The sequence below is a fragment of the Salmo salar genome, chromosome ssa16 (genome assembly GCF_905237065.1).
Source record: "Salmo salar chromosome ssa16, Ssal_v3.1, whole genome shotgun sequence".
NCBI classification, from domain to species: Eukaryota; Metazoa; Chordata; class Actinopteri; order Salmoniformes; family Salmonidae; genus Salmo; species Salmo salar.
The window spans coordinates 40993468-41012365 of record NC_059457.1 but is presented as its reverse complement, the minus strand read 5'-3'; positions in this window follow the sequence as shown (position 1 = coordinate 41012365).

Sequence of the window (18898 nt, the reverse complement as noted above, 5' to 3'; positions counted from 1 at the left end):
CATGCATCTTGATTTACTTAAAGAAAAAGCTTAGGGTGGTAGGTAGTTTAGCGGTTAAGAGCGTTGGGCCAGTAACTAAAAGGTTGATGGTTCATATCCCTGAGCCGGCAAGGTGGAGAAATCGTCTGTTCTGCCGCCGATGACTAGATTAAGGCAACTTCCTGCACCTCTCCGATTCAGAGGGGTTGGGTTAAATGCGGAAGACACATTTCGGTTGAATACATTCAGTTGTGCAGCTGACTAAGTATCCCTTTCTCCGTAGCGCTTTTATATCGACATCGTTTAACGTATGTTGAATTTGTGCGATGAAGGATGCAGGATATTATATTAAGTCACAACATGTTACAACATGTTATTTATATTTTTTAATGGAATGAGCTTCAGTAAGGAAGTCCTTCAATTAATTATATTTGTGGTAAATGTGGGAGCCGCTCAGCGCGACATATCTCCACACCCCTATTCGGTTTCCTGCTTGACATATTATTTGTTATCTTGTTATTTTTCTTTCATAGAGAAAATGAGAGAGAGATGGAAAGAGGAAAAATGCTTATCTGTGATTAAATCCCAGATCACCCGTATCTGCTTGTTAGGGACCCTAATTGTCCAGCAATATGCCCGGTGACTCAGAGCTTAATACGTGAAATATTGAATGCTATTGCTGATATTAGTAAGGAATTACAAAGCTGACCGCAGTTTGACTGTGTACAGGCTCTGAGGAGTTGCACGTTATTGGAAGGGAATATACTCTTATTTTTAGTTCATTTGCCATGAATGTAGTAGGCCTTTACCCCCATAAAACCAGTCCTCTGTCAGAGTTACTTATCAGGTGTTTGTCTTTCTGGCTGTCTGTCCATCCGTATAGATTGAGTCATAATCCGCTCCCATCACATCACCATAGGGTGTGTGGATTTGCTTTGTTTCTCTAAAGAGAAAATCCCCTGCAAATCATTTTATAACATTTTTGACATTCGTTTTTCTGGATTTTTTTGTTGTTATTCTGTCTCTCACTGTTCAAATAAACCTACCATGAAAATTATAGACTGATCATTTCTTTGTCAGTGGCCAAAGGTACAAAATCAGCAGGGGATCAAATACTTTTTTTCCCTCACTGTATATACATACGCATACCTATATAGACATGCATACTTTTTTTTTAGAATATACCTTTTATTATTCCCCGCAAACCCTACCACCCTTCCCCCGATTGGAGTAAACCAATAAACACTTAGGCTTCTACCTTCAGTTTATATATCTTATACACATTTTACAGACAATCTATTTTACAATAGTTATGTTTTGTTTGTTTTTAGTCCTTCCTCTATTTCTGATGTCCATCCAGTTTGATTTCTATTTGTAACTGTGCTATTTCACAAAAGTTCTGAACCTATATACATTTTACAGACCCCGTATGTTTTCCATTGGTTATCTTATTAGTCCCACCCTTCAGCTCCATTCAACCCCTCCCATCTATCTCTCAACATCATCCATTTTGGATTTCTATTTGCCATATATTTTCCAAATGTGCAGTGATGCTTCACAAAAGTATTGAACCTTTCTATTCTCATAGCTTCCACAGATTGTAAATTAAAAATAAACATTTTTGCTAAAATAATTATTATATTATTCAAATCGCCCAGTATTGCTATCTGCAGTGTTAGTTCTAGGCAAATGTTGCAATTCTTCAGCCATTCCTGGACCTGTGACCAAAAATGAGCTACATATGGACAATACCAAAATAAATGATCTAATGACTCTGCCTCCTCACAGCAGAATCTGCAGAGCTGGGAAGATTGTATCCCCCATATATATAACATTCTATTGATTGCAAAAATTTTGTTTAGTAATTTAAATGGAAAAATTTGAAGTTTTGAATCCGGCGTTGTTTTGCGTATCAATTCATAAACCATGTGCCATGGAATGGGTACATCGAAAATCTCTTCCCAACTATTTTGCAATTTATATGGCACAGCTGTCAGTTTTTTGGTCCTTAAATGAAATTGGTATATGTTTTTATTTATCACACTTTTCTTTAACCATGTATGTTCTTTAATACAGGGCCGACATTCAAGTTCCTTACTTTTCCCCCTTCTACTTGCCTCTTCCATTTTTGTGGTAATGCTGCAATTAATTAGTTGTAATTTTGGGTAGAGCAGACATTTCCATATGTCTGTGTTAGCTGCATGTGTGACATAACTCCACCAGTCCTATTTATAATACCATTCACTAAAATTATACCTTTTTTAAACATTTCTTCGAAAAATACGTTTTTTTTAATCAATTAGTATATTTGAGTTTAACCACAACATTTGTTGTATTATTTGTTCCGTCTTTTCAGGTGGATTAAACTGAAATTGCAACCAACTTTCTAAGGCTTGTTTAAAAAATAACGATATTTTGGAGATTATTTCCTTTTCAAACAACCGAAAGTGAGCAGGTGTAATCTAAATAAAGGGAAAAAGGCCCTTCTTGAACATAGGATGAGACATTCTTACCAATTTACTAGAGAACCAGTTTGGATTTAAGTATAACTTTTGTATGACTGATGCCTTTAGTGAGAGGTCTAATGCTTTAATATTTAATCATTTCTGCCCTCCAAATTCATATTCGTTATATAAACAGGCCCTTTTAATTTTGTCTGGCTTGCCGTTCCAAATAAAATTGAATATTTTTTGTTAATATAATTTAAAAAGCAGGTCACTAGGTGTAGGCAAAACCATAAGCAAGTAGGTAAACTGTGATATGACTAAAGAGTTAATCAGGGCGATTTTTCCACAAATAGACAGGTATTTTCCTTTCCATGGTTGCAAGATCTTATCTATTTTTGCTAACTTTCTATAAAAATGTATTGGAGTGAGATCATTTCTTTTGGGATTTGTATACCGAGTATGTCCACATCTCCGTCAGACCATTTAATTGGTAAACTACATGGTAATGTAAATTAGCATTTTTTTTGTGATCCAATACGTAATATAGTACATTTATCATAATTTGGTTTTAATCCAGAGGGGATAGCAAAAGTAGCTAGATCCTCTATGAGGCCATGGAGAGATTCTAATTGTGGTTATAAAAGAAAACATGAATCATCAGCGTACAATGACACCTTAATTTTTAAGCCACGGATTTCTAATCCCTTAATATTATTGTTGGATCTAATTTTAACAGCTAACATTTCGATGGCAATAATAAATAGATATGCCGATAGTGGACAACCTTGTTTTACTCCTCTAGATAGTTTAAAACTTTCTGAGATGTAGCCATTATTTACTATTTTACACCCAGTGTTACTAAACATCATTTTAACCCATTTAATAAGAGATTCCGCAAAATTTAAATATTCTAGGCATTTATATATAAACTCCAGTCGTACTTTATCAAAGGCCTTTTCAAATCAGCTATGAAAACCAGGCCTGGTGTCCCCGATATTTCATAGTATTCTATTGTTTCCAGTACTTGTCTTATTGGATGTATCGTCCATGTAGAAAACCTGTCTGATTGGGATGAATAATATCTGACAATACTTTTTTTATTCTATGTCCCAAGCATTTTGCTAGGGTTTTTGCATCACAACACTGAAGTGTAAGAGGTCTTACATTTTTTTAACCTGTCTGGGCCAGTGGGACGCTTGCGTCCCACCCTATCAACAGCCAGTGAAATCGCGTCGCGCTAAATGCAAAACCTCATAAATGCTATAACTTCAATTTCTCAAACATATGACTATTTTACACCGTTTTATAGATACACCTCTCCTGAATCGAACCACGTTGTCCGATTTCAAAAAGGCTTTACAGCAAAAGCAAAACATTAGATTATGTCAGCAGAGTACCCAGCCAGAAATAATCACACAGCCATTTTCAAAGCAACTAGCATGCATCACAAATACCCAAAACACAGCTAAATGCAGCACTAACCTTTGACAACCTTCATCAGATGACACTCCTAGGACATCATGTTACACAACACATGCATTTTTTGTTCGATAAAGTTCATATTTATATATAAAAACAGCATTTTACATCGGCACATGACGTTCAGAAAATCTTTTCCCTCAAATGCTTCCGATGATCAGCGCTACAATTTACAAAATTACTATTCGAAAACATTGTTAAAATGTAATATTGTCATTCAAAGACTTATAGATTAACATGTCTTGAATGCCATCTCTTTGCCAGATTTAAAAATAACTTTACTGGGAAATCACACTTTGCAATAAACGACGTGGTATGCCCAGAAAAAAAGTCTAGGCTATAAATGTTGGAGCCATCTTGGAACGATCAACTATCAAAAATACTATTGTAAATAATCCCTTACCTTTGATTATCTTTATCAGAAGGCACTTCTAGGAATCCCAGGTCCATAACAAATGTAGTTTTGTTCAAAAAAGTTAATAATTTATGTCCCAATAGTGTTAGCGCGCTCCGAAGGGTAGTGAAAATGTACCGTGTGCGTCTGACTTGTCGTCAGGAATGAGCAAAAAATATATATTTAAGTTCGTTCAAACGTTGTATAACATAAATCTTTAGGGGCTTTTTCAACCAGGGCTTCAATAATATTCCATTGGGACGGTTGCATTGTCTTTCAAAACTTTTCGAAAAGGGAGAGTACCCATGGGCGCCGACGTCACAATGGTAATGGCCCATCCCCTGTGACCAAGGTAAACATCCTCTCTTTCAGTCAATTTTGATAGTAGGAGGCTCAAACCACTTTGTAAAGACTGGGGACATCTAGTGGAAGCCATAGGAAGTGCTAAATGAATCACAAGCCCCTGTGTGTTTCAATGGCAAATGTTTGAAGTGATATCCACACATCAGATTTCAGTTTCCTGTCAGGATTTGTCTCAGGGTTTTGACTGCCATATGAGTTCTGTTATACTCACAGACACCATTCAAACAGTTTTAGAAACTTTAGGGTGTTTTCTATCCAAATCAAACAATTATATGCATATTCTAGTTACTGGGCAGGAGTAGTAACCAGATTAAATCGGGTACGTTTTTTTATCCGGCCGTGCAAATACTGCCCCCTAGCCCTAACAGGTTTTAATGGACTGGATATTTATATATACCATTTGGGTCCTGTTTCAGTAATAATAATATCAGACCTTCTTGTTGCGTGTCTGATAATCTACCATTTATATAGGAGTGGTTAAAACATGATAATAATGGTTCTCTGAGTATATCAAAAAAACGTTTTGTATACTTCCACTGATATGCCATCCAGCCCTGGAGTTTTCCCAGACTTAAAGGCTTTAATTACATCAAGAAGTTCCTCCTCTGTAATTTGGCTTCACATGAGTCTTTCTGTACAGAAATTAATTTTACATTATTATTAGGGAAAAAATCCATACAATTAGTTTCAGTTAGTGGAATGGAGGAGACTGAAATGAAAACATATTCTTAAAGTACTTTACTTCCTCTTTCAAAATATCATTCGGTGAATCATGCGTGACTCCATCATTTGTAACAAGTGTTAATACATTTTTTTGGTAGCATTGCTATATTGAAGATTAAAAAAGAATTTGGTGCATTTTTCCCCATATTCCAACCAGTTCGCTTTATTTTTATAATATATTACACTGGATCTTTCTTGAATAAGTTCCTCCATTTCTTTTTGTTTTTCCTCTAGCTTATTCTGTGCCTCTATGGTACAGTTTTTATTGCTATCTATCTGTACTGTTAGTCCTTCAATTTCCTTTATTAGTATGGACTCTTTTGATCTAAATTACTTTTGTTTTATAGATGAGTACTGAATTGCATGGCCTCTAAAGGCACACTTAAAAGTGTCCCATCAAATAAGGGATCTGCTGTACCTATGTTATGTCTGAAAAAGTCAGTTACAAAGTCTTCTGTCCCAGTTCTAAACATTTTATCATCTAGTAGGCTTTGATTAAATTTCCAATATCCTCGCCCACATGGAAATTCTGTAAGAGTAGTATATATGCCAATTATGTGACGTTTTCCAAACGGCGTCAACACCACAACACTGCTAGCTAGCCAACTTTACCAACTAGCAGTACTGTAGAAACTAAATACATTACAACGGAACAATTTGATTAGTGTAATGTTAGCTAGCTACATGGTTGTCTTTGTATCAAAGATAAAAGTAAACGCAGCCATTGCTAGCTAGCCAACTCTACCAGCTAGCAGTACTGTATCATTTTTAGTCAATAAGATTTTTGCAACGTAAGCTTAACTTTCTGAACTTTCGAGATGTGTAGTCCTCTTGTGTAGCTAGCAGGACTGACTTTGTGTTAGCTAGCCGACGTTTAATTACTTCTGCGTTATGAAAGGAACTAGACACGGACATGAATGATCCATTGGTAGTTTGTTGTAACCAAGTATTGGTGCTAACCGTGTGTTATTGGATGCTAGCATGCTAGTTAGGTACGGCGTCATGGGATACGGTGCACTGGGTGGGTTTCACGGAACAATACTGTACCAAGTTATCTAGCTGAATAAACTAAGTTTGAGCCTATTCCTGGAAACATTGAACCACTGTAGTTTACATCAATTATAATTCCTAAAGTGGAAGTTGGAAAAGTTATATTTGAGTGTTTCAGTGAATGGTTAGTGAGGGAGGCCCTGCTTTCTCGCTTCCCCAGTTGTTTAGTTAATTTTCATTCCAATCTCCTTTGCATTAGCGTAGCCTCTCCTGTAGCCTGTCAACTATGTGTCTGTCTATCCCTGTTCTCTCCTCTCTGCACAGGCCACACAAACGCTTCACACCGCGAGGCCGCTGTCACTCTAACGTGGTGGTCCCAGCGCGCACGACCCAGATGGAGTTCCAGGTCTCCGGCAGCCTCTGGAACTGCCGGTCCGCGGCCAACAAGGCAGAGTTCATCTCAGCCTATGCTACCTTCCAGTCCCTCGACTTCTTGGCGCTGACAGAAACATGGATTACCACAGAAAACACTGCTACTCCTACTGCTCTCTCCTCATCTGACCATGTGTTCTCGCATACCCCGAGAGCATCTGGTCAGCGGGGTGGTGGCACTGGAATCCTCATCTCTCCCAAGTGGACATTCTCTCTTTCTCCCCTGACCCATCTGTCTATCTCCTCCTTTGAATTCCATGCTGTCACAGTCACCAGCCCATTCAAGCCCATTCAGCCCATTCAAGCTTAACATCCTTATCATTTATTGCCCTCCAGGTTCCCTTGGAGAGTTCATCAATGAGCTTGACGCCTTGATAAGTTCCTCCTTTTGACCTCACCCTCTCACCGTCCCCCCCTACTCACAAGGCAGGCAATACGCTTGACCTCATCTTTACTAGATGCTGTTCTTCTACTAATCTCACTGCAACTCCCCTCCAAGTCTCTGACCACTACCTTGTATCTTTTTCCCTCTCGCTCTCCTCCAACACTACTCACTCTGCCCCTACTCAGATGGTATTGCGCCGTCGCAACCTTCGCTCGGTCTCTCCTGCTACTCTCTCCGCTTCCATCCTATCATCTCTTCCCTCTGCACAATCCTTCTCCAACCAATCTCCTGATTCTGCTTCCTCAACCCTCCTCTTCTCCCTTTCTGCATCCTTTGACTCTCTATGTCCCCTATCCTCCCGGCCGGCTCGGTCCTCCCCTCCTGCTCTGTGGCTTGACGACTCATTGCGAGCTCACAGAACAGAGCTCCAGGCAGCCGAGCGGAAATGGAGGAAAACTAGCCTCCCTGTGAACCTGGCATCTTTTCACTCCCTCCTAACTACATTTTCTTCCTGTTTCTGCTGCTAAAGCCACTTTCTACAACTCTAAATTCCAAGCATCTGCCTTTAACCCTAGGAAGCTCTTTGCCACCTTCTCCTCCCTCCTGAATCCCCCTCCCCCCTCCTCCCTCTCTGCGGATGACTTCGTCAACCATTTTGAAAAGAAGGTTGATGACATTCGATCTTCGTTTGTTAACTTCTTTGGGTTAGCAGGCAGTATTTTCACGGCCAGATAAAAAACATACCCGATTTAATCTGGTTACTACTCCTGCCCAGAAACGAGAATATGCATATAATTAGTAGATTTGGATAGAAAACATTCTAAAGTTTCTAAAACTGTTTGAATTGTGTCTGTGAGTATAACAGAACTCATATGGCAGGCCAAAACCTGAGAGGATTCCATGCAGGAAGTGCCCTGTCTGACAATTTGTTGTCCCTCTGTTACATCTCTATCAAAATTACAGCATCTGTGCTGTAATGTGACACTTTCTAAGGCTTCCATTGGCTCTCTAAGGCCGCCAGAAAGTGGAATGTGGTGTCTGCTATCTCTGGGCAAATTATAGGGGCAGAGTTTGTAAGTGGTCAGCCTGGGGACTGGAGATGAGACTGGAGATGTGCGATCACGAGAACTCGCCATGTTTTTCTTTCTCTCTTTGAATGAATACAACGTTGCCCGGTTGGAATATTATCGCTATTTTACGAGAAAAATAGCATAAAAATGGATTTTAAACAACATTTGAAATGCTTCTAAGTACGGTAATGGAATATTTTGACATTTTTTGTCACAAAATGAGCTCGCACGTTACCCTTCGGATAGTGACCTGAACGCACAAACAAAACGGAGGTATTTGGATATAACTATGGATTATTTGGAACCAAAACAACATTTGTTGTTGAAGTAGAAGTCCTGGGAGTGCATTCTGACGAAGAACAGCAAAGGTAATCCAATTTTTCTAATAGTAATTCTGAGTTTAGGTGACCCCGAAGTTGGCGGATGTCAAAATAGCTAGCCGTGATGGCCGAGCTATGTACTCAGAATATTGCAAAATGTGCTTTCGCCGAAAAGCTATTTTAAAATCGGACATAGCGATTGCATAAAGGAGTTCTGTATCTATAATTCTTAAAATAATTGTTATGTATTTTGTCAACGTTTATCATGAGTAATTTAGTAAATTCACCGGAAGTTTTCGGTGGATATGCTCGTTCTGAACATCACATGCAAATGTAAAAAGCTGTTTTTTGATATAAATATGAACTTGATTGAACAAAACATGCATGTAATGTATAACATAATGTCCTAGGAGTGTCATCTGATGAAGATCATCAAAGGTTAGTGCTGCATTTAGCTGTGGTTTGGGTTTATGTGACATATATGCTTGCTTGGAAAATGGCTGTGTGATTATTTGTGTCTATGTACTCTCCTAACATAATCTAATGTTTTGCTTTCACTGTAAAGCCTTTTTGAAATCTGACAATGTGGTTAGATTAACGAGAGTCTTATCTTTAAAATGGTGTAAAATAGTTGATTGTTTGAGAAAATAGAATTTTGGTATTTTAGTTTTTGTATTTCGCGCCGTGCGATGCCATTGGCTGTTGGCTAGGGGTTCCGCAGGCGGAACGGGGTTCCGCTAGCGGAACGTCTGTCCTCAACAGGTTAAGTCAAACGACACCACTGGTCCTGCTCACATTGCCCTACCCTATGCTTTGACCTCTTTCTCCCCTCTCTCTCCAGATGAAATCTTGCGACTTGTGACGGCCGGCCGCCCAACAACCTGCCCGCTTGACCCTATCCCCTCCTCTCTTCTCCAGACCATTTCCGGAGACATTCTCACCTCGCTCATCAACTCATCCTTGACCGCTGGCTACGTCCCTTCCGTCTTCAAGAGAGCGAGAGTTGCACCCCTTCTCAAAAAACCTACACTCGATCCCTCCGATGTCAACAACTACAGACCAGTATCCCTTCTTTCTTTTCTCTCTAAAACTCTTGAGCGTGCCGTCCTTGGCCAGCTCTCTTGCTATCTCTCTCAGAATGACCTTCTCGATCCAAATCAGTCAGGTTTCAAGACTGGTCATTCAACTGAGACTGCTCTTCTCTGTGTCACAGAGGCTCTCCGCACTGCTAAAGCTAACTCTCTCTCCTCTGCTGCCTTTGATACTGTGAACCATCAGATCCTCCTCTCCACCCTCTCCGAGTTGGGCATCTCCGGCGCGGCTCACTCTTGGATTGTGTCCTACCTGACAGGTCGCTCCAACCAGGTGGCGTGGCGAGAATCTGTCTCCGCACCACGTGCTCACATCACTGGTGTCCCCCAGGGCTCAGTTCTAGGCCCTCTCCTATTCTCGCTATACACCAAGTCACTTGGCTCTGTCATATCCTCACATGGTCTCTCCTATCATTGCTATGTCGACGACACACAATTAATCTTATCCTTTCCCCCTTCTGATAACCAGGTGGCGAATCGCATCTCTGCATGTCTGGCAGACATATCAGTGTGGATGATGGATCACCACCTCAAGCTGAACCTTGGCAAGACGGAGCTGCTCTTCATCCCGGGGAAGGACTGCCCGTTCCATGATCTCGCCATCACGGTTGACAACTCCATTGTGTCCTCCTCCCAGAGTGCTAAGAGCCTTGGCGTGACCCTGGACAACAACCTGTCGTTCTCCGCTAACATCAAGGCGGTGACCCGATCCTGTAGGTTCATCCTCTACAACATTCGCAGAGTACGACCCTGCCTTACACAGGAAGTGCCGCAGGTTCTAATCCAGGCACTTGTCATCTCCCGTCTGGATTACTGCAACTCGCTGTTGGCGGGGCTCCCTGCCTGTGCCATTAAACCCTTACAACTCATCCAGAACGCCGCAGCCCGTCTGGTGTTCTACCTTCCCAAGTTCTCTCACGTCACCCCGCTCCTCCGCACACTCCACTGGCTTCCAGTTGAAGCTCGCATCTGCTACAAGACCATGGTGCTTGCCTACGGAGCTGTGAGGGGAGCGGCACCTCCGTACCTTCAGACTCTGATCAGTCCCTACACCCAAAGAAGGGCACTGCGTTCATTCACCTCTGGCCTGCCCCCCCCCCCAAAAAAAATAGATATAGATGTACTATTGTAAAGTGGTTGTTCCACTGGATATCATAAGGTGAATGCACCAATTTGTAAGTCGCTCTGGATAAGAGCGTCTGCTAAATGACGTAAATGTAAATGATCCGACTGCATTCTGTCCCCTATCAACACTTTTTAAACTTTTGGTGCCAGAGAGTATAGCATAAGAAAGTAGTCAAGACGACTAGCTTGATTAAGCCTCCGCCATATATATCTCACTAGGTCAGGGTATTTATGTCTCCATATATCCACTAATTCCAATATATCCATGACATTCATGATTTCCATAAGTGCCTGAGGGTGATATTTTGTAGTGTGATTTCCTTTCTGGTCCATAGAGGTATTTAAGACCGTATTAAAATCTCCCACCACAATAATAGAGTCTAGTGTTGCTGGTAGAGTTGATAGATTCTTATATATATTTTCAAAGAAGCTTGGATCATCATTATTTGGACCGTATCTGTTTATTGTCCAATAACATATTTAAAATAATCCATCTACCTTGATGATCTGTTTGGACAATTTGCACATTCGGATCAAAATTACTGTTAATTAAAACCATTACCCCTTTTGAATTTCTTTGCCCATGGGAGAAATATATTTCACCCCCCCAGTCCTTTTTCCACAAAACTTAATGAAAAATTTTGAATGGGTTTCCTGTAAACAATAGATATTATATTCCTTCTCTTTTAACCAGGTAAATACTGATCGTCTTTTCTTATTATCTGCTAGGCCATTACAATTGCAACTGGCTATACTTATTTCACCACTTACCATAATGAGACACAACTTTCAATTCTATTTATCAAAATATATGTTTATAAATGTACCATTAAAAAGTAACATGATGATTGAGTGTCTATATAGCTGTACCATGATATTTGCGTTGCTACTAAGTAAACCTCCAATGGTCCCCACTATTCCACCCTCTAAAAGCCCTCCTCATCCTGAGTTGGGTTGTCATCCCAATTCCCTGGCAGACCACCCCCGACCCCCCGTATCCCATAGCCCTGAAGAGACTGGGATCCATCCTTCGAAAAGAGCACACGGTGCCATTTATAGAACATAAGTAGATCAACTGCCAAATGCATTTCCATTGCTCTCACCTCAATTTGTATTATATATAGCCATAAAAATATATATCCTGTTAATTATTTTCCATAATTTGCTATTAATATTTGTAGTAATATAGGCAATTTATGAAAAGGATTTTACCTCTCACCAGTCTCGCCATTATCAAAATTACATTATTACAAGCAATTATTATATTAGCAAACAATTGTTGTGAATCATCCTCTATTGTCCCTAACATCTTTTACTCCTTCGCAACAGTTGTGGGATACACACATACACACACACACTCATACACACTCAACACTCATACACACTCATACACACTCAACCCACACACAACCATAGGCTCATATTCTCAACAGTTGCACCATCCCAGAGCCCAACTCAAGAAAGGTCTTGATTTACAAATGCATTTACAGTTGCAGCTGTATGAGAAGGCCTGCAAGACCGTGCAAAGAAAATGGGCAGAAATGGAGAGATTTTATTAACCATTGTCTCGTCCTAGGTGATGGAGGTCAAATGTACACCTTTTCCCTGAAACACCCACAACACGGTTCCCCGTATTGACCATATTCCCAAGCATGCAGTCAGACTTTTGATTTTGTGCCACCAGGGCCACAATAATATACCCCCTCTCTGAATGTCCGAGTGTGACCCCCTCCCCATGGGTTACTGCAGCTAGTGTTGCCAGCACTGCCACTGCCTGGGTGGGAGCACCCCACCGGAATCCCCACTGGCTTAGGTACAAGGTTGTCAAGGGTCTCATTAGTAGCTCCTGTATGTTTCTTGCCTGTGATGCAGTTTACTTACAAGATGATTGCACCCGATTCAAAATGGCAGGAGGAAGTTGAACTGAGTGGTAACTGTGAGGTGACGCTCCTGTCCGAGTAGTGATACGTCAGAAAGATTTCCCCTTCCAACTTCATCAGGATGACAAACCAGAATAGTTAACACAGAGTGAACCGAGAGTCAGTTACTGGATTTCCAGGTGTTTTTCTTTCATCAAAAGTACCTGCGGAACCCAATCAAAGCTCTCCTGGCCTCAGGTCCTTTGTTAACTGGCCTGTGTGATTGCTAATTAGGGCCAGAGCCAGTTGATAGTGAAAGCTTCCTACCACAGAGCCTTGGTTTACATCAGCTAGCTACACTCTGAGGACACACGCTACAGGCTGGACACAGTAACACAATAACACTCCTTACGCAGTGGGTGGTGGAGTACAACAGTAATTCAATTATGAAACAAGGGATCAGGGGCAGTCTTTAGCTCACTTATTTCTGATTGACGTTAGTCATGCTTGTCTGGCACGGGACTTGAGGCATCAGTGGTTGATTTTTGTCACTATGGTACTTTAGAAACACTGCTAGTCTTTTCCGTTTTCAATGCCAGGCTGTTTCTGGAAGTCAGAGACTCATAGACAAAATACTCTTGGGTAGATTTCATGGCTGACATTTTTAGTAAGTTAGTTGAAAGTCATCAGCAAGTGTATTCTACCTAGTAATTTAGAATATGCTCAGTTTAGGTTCATACTGTATATTGTAATTCTTTGGTGCTCAGACAGGTAAAAGTCTCTTCGTTGGGGGAAATTTGAATAAACTGTTGAGGCCTTCACATTTTCTCAAATTCTTGGAATGATATGCAAAAATCCCACAGATCCCACAGAATGATTAATGAAAAACTGAATATGTTAAAGACCCACTTCCTATATGACCAATTTTATGCCGTGTGAGATTAAGAGAGATGGAGACTCTTGGCATGATTTTGATCATTATGTCTTCTGATCTGGGCCAGGATGCCTAATCCCACCAGGGGGTTCCTGTAATCCAGAACCATAAAGCCCGTCCAGAAGAAAATGATCAGACCAGCACCATTATAACAATGGTGACAATTTGAGCACCTATTTAACCAAGATTCAAATGATCCCCTATTCTCTAGTGCACTTCTTGGTCGAAAGTAGTGCATTATATAGGGAATAGGTTGCCATGACATTGAGATTGAGCCTTGGTGAGCCAGAGTTCTAAAACATACAGATTTGTCCTATGACTGATCCTAGATCAGATTTTAGTGGACTGCGGAGACCCATTAATGGACACTAATCTGTTCTGCAACACTAGGGTTGTGTGTTTGAGTCTGTATGGGCCATAGTTCTATACTGAAGCATCTAACTTGAATAATTTGATTTGGTTTAATCCAGGTTAAAACTACAGGGCAGGCAGAGTTAGTGTCTGGTGTTTTGGGCATCATAAATGTCTCCATTTAGTGGCTTTAGGGTAATGGTTACAAGTGATGTGTAAACTGTCATTAGGGCCTGGATATTCCCCTGGTCTGGTCACATGACTTGGTCAGGAGAAACACAGTGCCCTATAGTTTGACGATAGTCATGATTCTACAATACTGCTGCTGTGTGAAATGCCTCCACACAGCACTGTACACTTGGAGACTAGTATCAAAGAGTATTATAGATAATGACTTAAGAGACCCAGAGACCTACTGTGCTTGTTGATTTGGGTAATTTGTAAGTAGAGTGTAACAGCCGGTGTTAGAGAGGGTCAGACACAGGAAACAAAGGGTCAGGGGCCTCATTTATAACCTTTGCATACGTTTTTCACTTTCTGCCCCATACATACAGTGCACTGGGAAAGTATTCAGACCCATTGACTTTTTTCCAAAAATGTTACAGTACATTTGAGTCATTTAGCAGACGCTCTTATCCAGAGCGACTTACAGTAGTGAATGCATACATTTCATACATTTTTTTCCCATACTGGTCCCCCATGGGAATTGAACCCACAACCCTGGCATTGCAAACACCATGCTCTACCAACTGAGCCACACGGGACCAGATTAAATTCCCTCATCAATTTACACACAATACCCCATAATGTCAAAGCAAAAACAGGTTTTCAGACATTTTAAGAAATTTATTTAAAACAGCAAACTGAAATAACACATTTACAGAAGTATTCAGACCCTTTACTCAGTACTTTGTTGAGGCACCTTTGGTAACGATTACAGCTTTGAGTCTTGTTGGGTATGACGCTACAAGCTTGGCACACCTGTATTTGGGGTGTTTCTCCCATTCTTCTCTGCAGATTCTCTCAAGCTCTGTCAGCTGTGGCTTGGTCATTCAAGGACATTCAGAGTCTTGTCCCGAAGCCACTCCTGCGTTGTCTTGGCTGTGTGCTTAGGGTCGTTGTCCTGTTGGAAGGTGAACCTTCGTCCCAGTCTGAGGTCCTGAGCGCTCTGGAGGACAACGACCCTAAGCACACAGCCAAGACAATGCAGAAGTGGCTTTGGGACAAGACTCTGAATGTCCTTGAGTGGCCCAGCCGGAGCCCGGACTTGAACCCGATATAACATCTCAGGAGAGACCTGAAAATAGCTGTGCAGCAATGTTCCTCATCCAACTGGACAGAGCTTGAGAGGATCTGCAGAGAAGAATGGGAGAAACTCCCCAAACACAGGTGTGCCAAGCTTGTAGCATCATACCCAAGAAGACTCAAGGCTGTAATCGCTGCCATAGGTGCTTCAACAAAGTACTGAGTAAAGGGTCTGAATACTTATGGAAATGTGATATTTCTGTTTGTTATTTTTAATACATTTGCAAAAATTTCTATAAACCTGTTTTTGCTTTGTCATTATGTGTAGATTGATGAGGGAAAAAAACAATTCAATATATTTTAGAGTAAGGCTGTAACGTAACAAAATGACACCCTGATCTGTTTAACCTGTCTTGTGCGTGTCTCCACCCCCCTCCAGGTGTCTCCCATTTTACACATTATCCCCTGTGCATTTATATATGCACGCAGAATCATCACGGACCCCACACACACCAGCCATGAACTTTTCTCTCCCTTAACAACAGACGTTATTGGAGCATGAGGTCTACTACCAACAGGCTCAGAGACAGTTTCTATCTACATGCCATCAGACCAGTGGTGATTTTAGCATGTAAATCTTGGTGGGGCAAAACAAAAAAAGTGGGATACATGCCAGCAAAGCCACAACATAACACTAAACAATACATGAATTGCACTATAACGGTGACAAACGGTGCCCACAAACTGTTAGGGCCTACATAAAGCTGTCCCAAAAGCAGAGTCCCAACACCTTACCACTGCTACACCTGACTATCAGCGGAGCCTTGTCTGGCAGTGAAACAGTTCATTCAGCCTCATTTACTGCCTTTTAAAAAAACATAGCTGATATTTGTTTAAGCACTGACTTGCTTAAACAAATGTGGTTTCTACTGACAATTGAGATGTACTCAATACCCTCTGTGCCCTCTCTTTCTAAAATTATCCGCCCTACTACTAGCCTGTTCAACCTCTTTCGTATAGTCTGAGATCCCCAAAGATTGGAAGGCTTCCGCGGTCATACCCCTCTTCAAAGGGGGAGACTCTCTAGACCCAAACTGTTATAGACCTGTATCCATCCTGCCCTGCCTTTCTAAAATCTTCGAAAGCCAAGTTAATAAACAGATCACCGACCATTTCGAATCCCACCGTACCTTCTTCACTATGCAATCTGGATTCCGAGCTGGTCATGGGTGCACCTCAGCCATGCTCAAGGTCCTAAATGATATCATAACCGCCATCGATAAAAGACAGTACTGTGCAGCCGTCTTCATCGACCTGGCCAAGGCGTTCGACTCTGCATTCTTATCAGCAGACTCAACAGCCTTGGTTTCTCAAATTACTGCCTCGCCTGGTTCACTAACTACTTCTCAGACAGAGTTCAGTGTGTCAAATCGGAGGGCCTGTTGTCCGGACCTCTAGCAGTCTCTATGGGGGTGCCACAGGGTTCAATTCTGGGGCCGACAATTTTCTCTGTATATATCAATGATGTCGCTCTTGCTGCTGGTGATTCTCTGATCCACCTCTACGCAGACGACACCATTCTGTATACATCTGGCCCTTCTTTGGACATTGTGTTAACAAACATCCAAACGAGCTTCAATGCCATATAACACTCCTTCCATGGCCTCCAACTGCTTTTAAATGCTAGTAAAACTAAGTGCATGCTCTTCAACCGATCGCTGCCCGCACCCTCCCACCCAACTAGCATCACTACTCTGGACGGTTCTGACATAGAATATGTGGACATCTACAAATACCTAGGTGTCTGGTTAGACTGTAAACTCTCCTTCCAGAATCACATTAAGCATCTCCAATCCAAAATGAAATCTAGAATCGGCTTCCTATTTCACAACAAAGCCTCCTCCTCTCATGTCGCCAAACATACCCTCGTAAAACGAACTATCCTACCGATCCTTGACTTCAGCAATGTCATTTACAAAATAGCCTCCAACACTCTACTCAGCAAACTGGATGTAGTCTATAACAGTGCCATCCGTTTTGTCACCAAAGCCCCATATACTACCCACCACTGCGACCTGTATGCTTTCGTTGGCTGACCCTCGCTTCATACTCGTCGCCAAACCCACTGGCTCCAGGCCATCTATAAGTCTTTGCTAGGTAAAGCCCCGCCTTATCTCAGCTCACTGGTCACCATTGCAACACCCACCCGTAGCACGTGCTCCAGCAGGTATATTGCACTGGCCATCCCCAAGGCCAACACTTCCATTGGCCGCCTTTCCTTCCAGTTCTCTGCTACCAATGACTGGAACGAATTGCAAAAATCACTGAAGCTGGAGTCTTATATCTTTCTCTCTAACTTTAAGCATCAGCTGTCAGAGCAGCTTACCGATCACTGTACCTGTACACATCCAATCTGTAAATAGCACACCCAACTAACTCATCCCCATATCGTTACTTATCCTCTTGCTCTTTTGCACCCCAGTATCTCTACTTGCACATCATCATCTGCACATCTATCACTCCAGTATTAATGCTAAATTGTAATTATTTTCGCCTCTATGGCCTATTTATTGCCTACCTCCCTACACTTCTACATTTGCACACATTGTACATAGACTTTTCTATTTTTATTTTCTTTTGTGTTATTGACTGTATGTTTGGTTATGTCTAACTCTGTTGTTGTTTTTGTCGCACTGCTTTGCTTTATCTTGGCCAGGTCGCAGTTGTAAATGAGAACTTGTTCTCAACTGGCCTACCTGGTTAAATAAAGGTGAAATTAAATAAATAAATAAAATGTACAAACTATGGCATAAAGGGACGACAAGTGGATAAGAGGCATTCCGTAATTTCGATTAAGACATCAATGAGCGAGCTAGGATGGACGTAGTCAATATAACTATTTGTTCAGCACTTTTGAAATGTACAACAACAGAATAAAGAACATGGGCTGTTCTTACAGTGTTCTATCTATACGCCAAGTCAGAATCGGCTGAAACACCTGCATTTTGGAGCTGCCTTACTCAAATCAAATCTAATTTTATTTGTCACATACACATGGTTAGCAGATGTTAATGCGAGTGTATAGTGAAATTCTTGTGCTTCTAGTTCCGACCATGCAGTAATATCTAACAAGTAATCTAACAATTTCACAACAGCTACCTTATACACACAAGTGTAAAGGAATGAATAAGAATATGTACATAAAGATATATGAATGAGCGATGGCTGAACGGCATAGGCAAGATGCAGTAGATGGTATAGAGTACAGTATATACATATGAGATGAGTAATGTAGGGTATGTAAACATTATATATAGTGTCATTGTTTAAAGTGGCTAGTGATACATTTATTACATCAATTTTTCATTGTGGCTAGAGATGAGTCAGTATGTTGGCAGCAGCCACTCAATGTTAGTAATGGCTGTTTAACAGCCTGATGGCCTTGAGATAGAAGCTGTTTTTCAGTCTCTCGGCCCCCTCTTTGATGCACCTGTACTGACCTCGCCTTCTGGATGATAGCGGGGTGAACAGGCAGTGGCTCGGGTGGTTGTTGTCCTTGATGATCTTTTTGGCCTTCCTGTGACATCGGATGGTGTAGGTGTCCTGGAGGGCAGGTAGTTTGCCCCCGCTGATGCGTTGTGTAGACCTCACTACCCTTTGGAGAGCCTTACGGTTGTGGGTGGAGCAGTTGCCGTACCAGGCGGTGATACA